At 49.3% G+C, this 10,032-nt stretch overlaps 1 long non-coding RNA gene and 1 pseudogene across 1 annotated transcript; one reads left to right on the top strand and one right to left on the bottom strand.

Annotated features, from left to right (window-relative positions):
• Window positions 1-575: 575 nt before the first annotated feature.
• On the bottom strand, window positions 576-4,364 carry LOC126508011 (uncharacterized). The gene is made up of 3 exons (XR_007593696.1): window positions 4,242-4,364; window positions 1,495-1,713; window positions 576-981 (listed from the first exon to the last, which is right to left on the bottom strand). It is a non-coding gene; the product is annotated as an uncharacterized lncRNA (long non-coding RNA).
• Window positions 4,365-8,859: 4,495 nt separating this feature from the next.
• LOC126508093 (60S ribosomal protein L32-like) lies at window positions 8,860-9,728 on the top strand (annotated as a pseudogene).
• The last annotated feature ends 304 nt before the right edge of the window (window positions 9,729-10,032 follow it).

Here is a 10,032-nt window from a genome sequence, read left to right as displayed (position 1 = left end):
TAGATGTTAGAGGTCGTTTCTAAACTGGGTAAGTGAGGAGGAAAAACGCATCCTGAGAGTAGGCGGCACCATCCCCTAGGCTGCAGTCCTAGACTGGGAAAGGAGGAGAAACTGAGCTGCGTGCCAACATTTACCGTTCCCTGCATCTTGGATTTGAATGCCATTTGACTGGCTGCCTTGTGATCTTACCATGATGGGCTGTCAGCGTGAGGGCTGACTCCAAATGAGACCTTCCCTCTTTTAAGTTGCCTCGGTCCAGCATGTTGTCCCAGCACTGAGAAATGTAGCTAATACACAGAACAAACACATTTAGAGGATAAACACCTAGCGGTTGTGTGGTCTAAGGAGAAGAAGCCATTTGCTTATGTCACACAGTGGCTTCGGAACAGTGTGAACTGGAAGTCGAGTTTTTGGAAGCTAAGAGTAGCCCTGAGCGCATCTCAGAGAATTATTTTCTTATTATCTTCCCTTGTCCTTGTGAAGGCCTTCAGTGTCTCACCGCTTAGCTATCTGACCAGCTGATCTCTTCTTTTTTTCTCTCTCTTAATATTATTACTTTTTTTTTTTGTCAAGCTCTTTCAATGTAGCCCAGGCTAGCTCCAAAGTCATAATCCTCCTGCTTTGTCCCTCCTAAGGGCTACATCCAGCTAACTAATTGGTGTTACTTTTACACTTAAGGGTAAAATCACTTAGACTTAGATGTAGTTCAAAAGTGTGGGGTGCAAGGGGTGAAGGAATGGCACACTCCATGGGAGAACTTGAGCCTAATGGAAACACAACATCTCTCTACCTAACACTGGACAGCTGATCAGTAGGTAACCTTTGGTCACATGTGGATACTGGCTGTACTCTCTTCTCTCTGGTTCTGTCCAGACAGGAAGCTGTTCCCCTAGGACACCTTCTCAGGTCAACGGCAGATGGAAGAATTCCTTGGCAAGTTGCATTGGTAACTTCTGTCCTTACTAGATTCATGGGCCATCCCTACAAAGGTACCAAAATGAAATCAGATCACCTCCCCGCATCACACACAGGCCACAGCCAGGTCACTGAGCCTTCCTTGGCCTTGCTTAGTTTATGGGATAACAAACCATCTAGCACTGCCCCCCCACCCCCTTCCTGACACACCACACCAGCTGAGAACAGGAGACAGGAGCACTTTCCCAGGGAAGAGCAGGGCATTGTTAGCAGCAGACCCCAGCTGCTAGGAGGAACAGAGCGCCCCACAATGAGTTGCTAGCACAGATTTTCTTATCTCCTCTCTGGCACCATGGAGAGCTGTGAGATTGTGTGTGCGTAATTCATTTTTGTTCTGTCCTCACTCGGAGCAAGGGTTGGGTAAATATTTGTTGAGAGAATGAAGGAATAAATGAATAGTCAACGGATGGCTGAGCCTCCTAAGAGATAAAAGCTGTCCTCGCTGTGGGGATAAAGCCACCTCCAACCGAGTGTCACAGGAGGCCAGTGTGGGCGCCACATCTGACATGATTGGCTTACCTGATAGCTCCAGGGACCCAGATTGTTAGGAGAGCAGTGGGGGTGGGAGCGTGGAGCAGGCAGTTGTCACATCACAGAGTGGCCGCATGAGCTAGCATGTGGAGGAGACAGGTGGGCTCAGGACACAGGGTGCCATGATGTTAGGGGCTTCTCCTGTCAGATGAGGCAATGCAAGTTGATGCGCCTTAGTTCTGGGGACTTCTGAGGGATTAGGAAAATCTGGTGTAGGAAGAATCATGAACACGATCAGATCCTTTGTCACTTGGAAGCCAAGCCCACAACCACCCAGAAAGGAGTGTAAAGAGACACTTCTTCTGAGCGAAGTTGAACTACTGATGGCTGGCATTACCCAAGGGAGAGATGGAAGGTCATCATCACTTCCCTGGAGGCTACCAGGCTGATGTTCCCCATCTGGCTCCCTTGGGCCCTGGCAGCAGAGTGTTAGACATATGTCGACGGTTGCAGAACCAGGGATACTTTAGTTTCGAAGAAGGAAGCCCCAGCAGGCCTCCTTTACAGGATCGGGGCAGTGGGGGCCAAGGATGCAGCTTGGAACTGTTCACAGGGTCTCCTTGGCCACAGTTCTTTGGTATTTTCAGACAAATGGGTAATGGTAGAAGTTGGTAGGAAAGAAACATCCCGGGCTCTTGGTTCATAGAAGAGCACACGATGGCCTGGAGGGATGGCTCAGCCGTTAAAGGCTAGGCTCACAACACGAGTTTGCAGGCAGCTGTCCAACTGTGCCTCCCCATCTTGGGTGTTGTCTTTATAACTGTGCTCTACACCCCTCAGGAATCATCTCTGGGGACCCTCTTTCCCACTTTGCAGGTGAAGAAGTAGCATCAGAGATTTCTTGTGGATGTCCTGAGGTCACTCGTTCTCTTTTCAAAGATGTCATTTGGGAGAACCTACTCATCTAACCCACAGTGGTCGTACATAACAGCCCATAAAGGTAGGGAGTCAAAGCACGGAGACACTGGCTGAGTGGCTGCTGGGGAAACATAGCCAGCAAGGCACAAGGTCCTTGTCTCCCAGCACACAGTAGACATGGCAGAAGGATGCTCAGAAACGGCCTCTGGAGGAGGTGGTGGTGCAGCAGAGACCAAGAAACTGTTCAGGGACTGAGTGTTGCAGGGAGAGGGGCCAGGAAAGAGGAAGGGTATTAAAAAAAAAAAACTGGCGAATGACAAAGGTGAGGGGCCAGTAATACTGTTGGAAAAGGACTTGCATGGGTAGTACCAGTTCCCACCGGTATAGAGATCAGAGGGCAACTGTGTGGTTAGTTCTGGCCTTCCACCATGTTGGTACCAGGCATCAAACTCAGGTTGCTGGGCTTGGCAGCAAAAGCCTTCATCCACTGTGCCACCTCATGGGCCTCAGCCTGTGGTTTTGAAATGCTCACAGCGCTGAGGTGGGCAGAAGCAGGAACGTGAGCCTTCCAAGCTACCCGTGTTAGAGAAAGATCTGGGGCAGACTTTCTTTTCAGGGTTTGACTGGCAGTTCCCACCTGCTGGGTGGCCTCCTTCTTGCATCCCCGTGATCAGTTGCCCACATTGCTGCTCCAAAGGGAAAGACTGCACAGCCTCTCTCCAGAAGTTTCTACAGAGCATCTAGACCTATGTGAGCCACACATGAAGGGCCAGCAATGAAGACTCTCTGTCCCCCTTCCCTCCTTTCCCCCTCCTCTCTTCCTTGCTCCTCTCTACCCATTTTGATATGTATTTTGTCTGTGATTGATGAATTGCCAAATGACTCCTCTCTCTCCTCTACTGGAATGATGGCAGGAATACCATGTAATCTCTCTCCACTCGTTTTTGTTTTTAAGGTACCCCAGGCTACACGTGGAGGAATAAAAGAGGTGGTAAAGATGAGGAAGGAGCGATGCAAGGCAGATAATGACTCTGAGAAAGCCCTTTTCCCAGAACTTCTCTGGTCAGTCTGTGCCCCAGGTGTGGCCATTTGTAGAGCCCAAGGGAATTCAGTGAGGGATGCTTGGGGAATAGGCAGGCCAGAAGAGCATCTCTCTATTCCAGTTGGCCCATGTCAGGTGCTGGTGGATCTTCAGATCACAAAAGTATCCCATCCCTTGACTATTGGAGCCCCACAGCATGGCCCCCACACTGTGTAGCCCCAAAGGCTCCAGGTGTTGCAGATATAACCTGGAGGCAAAAGCAGTCAGCTGACAACTGAGTGTCTTATTGCTGGCAGCTTCCTGAACCTGATAAATCCTTGTTCTCTCAAGGTTGGAAGTACCATACCTCCGCACCACACTGTGGGGAGCACATCCCTGGAACTCCTGACCCAATGAAACTCACTAAAAGGTAGCGGCACTGTTCCTCACCCAGAAAGGTGGTGACAGCAGAGAAGACTCCGTAAACACACGGCGCCTACCCCTCCCCCCGCCCCGGGACGCTGTGCAGGGGAGAGAGGTGGGGACCTCCAAAGTGATAGGACTTCTGGCATTTTCACAGCATCAGGTTCCACCCAGTCCAAGTTTGGAGAAAGTGTCCTGGGAGACCACCCTGTGACTGTTTCACTTGGAGAAGAGGAAAGAATGTGCAGTAAGCGGAGGAACGCTGGCCAACAAGCAGGCTAGCAAATCAATCCCACATGTGTGCACTGGCGGGCAGGACCTGCAGGGAACTTTCCCTTCTGAGAAGAAAGCTGAAACTCTGCATATTCCGAGCCATGAAGGAGGGCCTTTGTACCACTAGCTTTGGGCACACTTCCAGGGGTTTGGGACTTACCTCGGCCGGTTCCGCTATGTGATGGCTAGTTTCAGTTTGTCAGCTTGACACAATCTAGCTGGAAGAAGAGTCTCAGTGATGGACCGACTAGATCAGCATGGCCAATGGGCTTGTGTATGTGGGGGGGGGTCGTCTGGATTGTGCACATTTAGATGAGAAGACCCGCCCACTATGGGTGGTGCAATTTCCTGAGTTTCAGTCCTGGACTGTCTACAAAGGGAAACAGTGAGCTGAGAGGGGCATACACTCCCTCCATTTCTCTCGGCTCTGGTGCGTGGATGGCACCTTGATTTCTCCATAATGGTGGCTGGGCCAGGAACTATGAGCTAAAACCCAACCCTTTCTTAAGCTGCTCTTGACTGGGGCTTTTTAACAGTGGCAGAAACGACAAACCCAGCCACGTGGATTTTTTTAAGCTCTTGGAACTTGGGGGGGAGGGAGGAGTGGGAGAGTCTGGAACTCTGGGCTAGAGTCTGCTGCATGTCGTGAGCAGACAGACCTTCATAGGGTGTCCATGTGGGAGCTTAGAAGAACACTGAAAAAAACAGAACAATGGAAGGCCAGCTCATCAAGTGTCAGAGGGAACAAGGACTTTACGGGGGAAGAAGGCGAGGAGGCATGCGCGTGACATTTCGGCCAAGAATCTAGCTGCGTTTTTTTATGTGTCATGAGAGCCTCAGCAGGGTTAAGTTTGAAGATAATCAACTAATTTGTTTACCAGGGGAAATTTCAAGGTAGGATGGCGTTTGGGGTGGTGTTGAAGAGGCAGCAGTGATTGGTGGAAAGCTCAGCACTATTGTAAAGGAGCTCCCACACTTTGCTGAGACAATGGGAAGATATTTTCTCAGGGTCATCCCACAGAAGGTGACTCGGCTGTGGTTCAAGGGGACAGGGATAAATCTCAAGCTGTCAGTAGACTTTGTCAATGCCATAGGCATTGTCCACGTGCTGCTGGTTTTAAAGGCAAAGATAGAAGATTGAGGAGATTTTGTGGAGCTCATCCAAGGCCACGTACCTTCTGGTAGGATGGGAGTCCTTGCAAAGAGGCCCTAAGAAGCCATTTGGTGAAGCTGTGAAGGTAAAGCTTCAGTTGTGATGGAGACATCCCAAGACACTGGCTTTGCCAGGATTCTGAGATGCCTGCTAGAAACTGCAGGTGTAGAGTACAGGTGACCAGCACCTGCAAGAGAAGTTGTGTGTGCAGTGTTAGAGCTGGGGTGTGGCCATCCAAGTCTTCTGCGGCCCAGAGGACTTTTGTTTTCTTACCATCCCAAGACGCTGGATATGGAGCTGCAAGAGTCAGTGTTTCCTTGTTGAGCATTGGTTTTACTTTAATGTGATTGTTCACTGCTACTTTTAATGTTAATACTTCCTGTCTTGGTCACTGTTCTATTGCTGTGAAGAGACGCCATGACCACAACTCTTATAAAGAAAGCATTTAATTGAGGCTGACTTACAGTTTCAGAGGTTTAGTCCATTTATCATCATGGTGGGAAGCATGGTGGCACACAAGTAGAAATGGCTTGGAGAAGTAGCTGAGAGTTCTACATCTAGATCTGCAGGAGGGAGGGAGGGAAAGAGGGAGGGAGAGAGAGAGAATAGTGCCACCCCCTGTTGACCAAACATTCAAATCTATGAGCCCATGGGAGTCATTCTTATTCAAACCACCACACTTCCCTTTTGGAATAAGGATATTTTTCTCTATGCCATTATTATATGGTTGAAGTATACAATCTGATTAAGATTATAAGAGCTCACAGTGAAGAATCTTTGGACTTTCAAAAAGCTGGAATTGTTACTATTTGGACTTAAAGGTTGAATGATGATATTTTACATTATAAGGGAAAAAACATGAGACGGTTAAGGACAAGAGGTGGGAAGTTATGGCTTAACGTAATACGGTATGTTTGTGTATCGAGTTGACAGGAGGTTGTGTTATGGCGGTCAGTTTTAATTGTCAACTTGACAAAGTCCAGCATCATCAGGGAAGGAAGTTTCAGTGAGGGGCCATCTGGATCAGGTTGGCTAATGGGCATGACTGTTGGGAGACTGTACTGATTACATTAATTGGCGTGGGAAGATCTGCCCACTGTGGGTAGTGCCATTCCCTGGGCTTGAGGAAAAGATACACTGAGCCCAGGCACACACGAAGTTGCGTGTGGATGGGATGTGACGGTTGGTTTCGTGTCCTCTCTTCTTGACTTCCCTGCAAGGATGGACTACAGCCTGGAACTGTGAGCAGAAATAAACCCTTTCTCCCCTAGGTTCCTTTTGCTCAGGGAGGTTTGTCATAAACTAAAGTAGGACACACTGGGTGGTGGGAGCTCTGAGGCCTTTGAAGGAGGCCAGCAAGGTCTCCAGGAAAAAGGTTCATGAGTCTAAAAGAGAAAAGAAGAGCTGAGGACAGAGCTCAGGGATAGAGCACAGGTGCTGAACTCAACCCCCTACCTGGAGTAGAGGGAGGGACTGGTAGGTTCCGTAATCTCAGCACTTACAAGACTAAGACAGGAACATCGCCCCAGGTTATCTTAGGCTGGATAGTTAGTTTCAGGCTAGCCTGGGCTATAGAGTTAGACTCTGTCTCAACAACAATGAGAAGCTGGGTGTAGAGATGCACACCAACACCTAGGAGACGGAGGCAGGGAAAGGAACGTTCTCACAGACTCATGTGTTTGAGTGCCTGGTTCCCAGTTGGTGGAACTGTTTGGGAAGAGATCAGAGGTGTGGCCTTGTAGAGGAGGTGTGGCCTTGTTGGAGGAGGTGTGGCCTGTCACGGGGTGGGCTTCAGGGTTTGGAAAGCCTCCTGCTATCTTTTGTGCTTTGCAATTTCCTGTTTGCAGTTCAGAATATGAACTCTGAGCTGCTGCTCCAGTTACCTGTATGGTGCTACCTCTGCTCCATCACCAGGGACTCCAAGCCTCCAGAACCATAAACCCCAGATGAATTCTGTCTTCTAGAGGTTGCCTTGATCACGGTGTCTTATCACAGCCACAGGAAGTAATTAAGGTTGAACTTAAGGTCAGCCTTGGTTACGGAAAACCCTGTCTCAAGCCCTTCCCCCCAAAGAAAGGTTCTTTCTGGGGCAGAGCCGTGGCAATCCTGGCTGTGCTTGGATTTGTGAGCTGCTTGGCCTCCCTCTGAGGCCCATCTCATCTGTCTTATAGCGCCTGCATGCTTACACACCCCTATTCCCGTTCCCCTCTCTCCTCACCTACCTTGTGGTCACTAGCCTCTAAAATACCAGCAGAATAGACAGTCAAATAACAAATATTTGTAAATGTCTACCATATATATGCCCCAGGGTTAGGAGACAGGAAACACTTGGGGCTTGGGGAGAACAAGACGTTCTCTATGAAGGATGACTAACACGTGGCATTCCTGACCCCACTCCCCTGCCCATGCCTGTCAGGCATTGCTTACCAAGTGTCGCACACCTCTCCAGGAAGGTCCCCTAGCCTGGAGGAGCTGTTACAGGGAGCTCAAACTCCTCAGAGATACTGTTCACCTCTACAAAGGTAGTCCTGAGAGACTTCCAGCAGGCAGTGAAGGGCCTCCTTTCTAGGGCATTTTCCGCTGCTAAGAAACAAATCAGAAACCCTGTTCCTCCCTGGGGACCCGCCTCCCAGGCCTTCCTGTTATCTATCCAGTCATTGTGGCCTCCAGAACATCAAGAGGCAGAGGCAGGGCGATCTCTGTGAGTTTGAGTCCAGACTGATCTGCATAGTGAGCTCCAGGACCACAAAGAGAGACCCTGTCTCAAAAAACCAAAAATAAAAAGATAAAAAAGAATGTCACTGACACTAGCCAATTATCTGCACAGGGCCTTTGCACATATGGCCCATTCTGCTTGGTACATCATTCTTTATTGTCCAGGGCCAACCTGATCGGTGACTGCTCAAAGATGGCTCCAGCTATGTCCTTAGCAGGCCTCCCCAGGACTCCCCTCTGGTACCTCATCTCTCCATGTCTCCTTCTAGGGCATAAGCTGGTCTGGCCTGCTCATCTCCTTGACAACGTATTTATCTGCTCTGTAAGTCCCCATCTGCAACCCAAAGGATGGATGAGGCTCTGGTGGTTTTCCAAGGTCTGCTGGTGAGAAAGTCTCTTCCTTCCACTGCCCATGGAAACCAGCGGCCCACACAGCACTGGTCACAGCTCTCCCTGCCCTCACTTCTATGGAAAGCTACATGGTGAGCTGTGTCTCCTGCACAAGCTCATGCCACTGTTGAATCTGGCTTCTGCAACCCCCATACCTACCCGGGGGGCAGGGTGGGGGCTCAGCTTCTCCATGAGCAATGGAGTCGAGCATGGGGAGAGCCATCACAGAGCTGACACTCTTGGAAGCAACTGGGGAATCGCGCTCTTTTGACACAAAACAACATAGTCAGGAATGCTTGCATGGGCCAGAAGTCTAGGCATGTGGCTGCACTCACAGGCTCCAGGGAAGGCTCCCTTCTGCCTTTTCTGGTCTCAGTGGCTCCTGGCATATCCTTGGCTGGTGAGTGTGCAACATTACCCTAGTTTCTGCTCTGTTGCCACGTGACTCTTTTAAATCCTTTTTTCTCTCCTTCTTCCTCGGCGCTACCTGCGAGGTGGCTACCATCTCCTTTGCGGCATCATGGCTGCCCTCTTGCCTCTGGTGAAGCCCAAGATCATCAAAAAAGAGGACCAAGAAGTTCATCCAGCACCAGTCAGATCGATATGTCAAGATTAAGCGAAACTGGAGGAAACCCAGAGGTATTGACAACAGGGTGCAGAGAAGATTCAAGGACCAGAGCCTGATGGCCAACATTGGTTATAGGAGCAACAAGAAAACCAAGTGATGGAGGTGGGTCTTGTATCTTATCTGTTGATTTCATTGGTTAATAATAAAGAAACTGCCTCGGCCCTCATAGGACAGAAAATTNATGATGTGGGAATGATTTCTTACTAATAAAGAAACTGCCTTGGCCCATTTTATTGGATAGAAAATTAGGTAGGCGGAGTATACAGAAGAGAATTCTGGGAGAAAGAAGGTTAGAGGAAGAGTCGCCATGATTCTCCCGCTCCAGACAGACGCAGGTTAAGATCCTCTCTGGTAAGCCAGCTTGTGGGCTACACAGAATATTAGAAATGGGTTAGAACAATATGTAAGAGCTAGCCAATAAGAAACTGGACCTAGCCAGGCCAGGCAGTGTTTGAAAGAATACGGTTTCCGTGTAATTATTTCTGGGTATAAACTAGCCATGCGGGCGGCCGGGTGCGGGGGACGCAGCCCTGCGCTCCTAATTTCAACAACCAAGCACATGCTGCCTAGTGGCTTCCAGAAGTTTCTGGTCCACAGCATCAAGGAGCTGGAGGAGCTGCTGATGTGTATAAGTCTTACTGTGTGAGATCGCTCACAATGTTTCCTCCAAGATCCAAAACGCCGTTGTGGAAACAGCAGCACAGCCAGCCATCAGAGTCACCAGTCCCAACGCCAAGCTGTGCAGCAAAAAGAATGAGTAGATGGCTTGCATGCATGTTTTATTTGTGTTTAAATAAAACCACAAAAACTGCAAAAAAAAAAACTCTCTTCTCAACAGGATCCCCACATATTGGCTTATCTGAAGAATCTCCAAATAAGGTTATCGTATTAGTTAACTCTTCCCCTTGCTAAGACAAAATGCCTGACAGAAGCAGCTTACAGAAGGAAAAAGCTTATCTTGGCTCACAGTTCAAGGGTGCTATCTGTGATGGCACAGAAGGCACAGCAGCCAGAGGGTGAGGTAGTTGGTCACACTCGGCCCACCACCGTGAAGATGATGCTCAC

The sequence above is a fragment of the Alexandromys fortis genome, unplaced genomic scaffold (genome assembly GCF_014885135.2).
Source record: "Alexandromys fortis isolate MF-2015 unplaced genomic scaffold, M_Fortis_MF-2015_v1.1 scaffold_81, whole genome shotgun sequence".
Taxonomy (NCBI): domain Eukaryota; kingdom Metazoa; phylum Chordata; class Mammalia; order Rodentia; family Cricetidae; genus Alexandromys; species Alexandromys fortis.
This window is presented reverse-complemented; position numbering and strand designations above follow the sequence as displayed.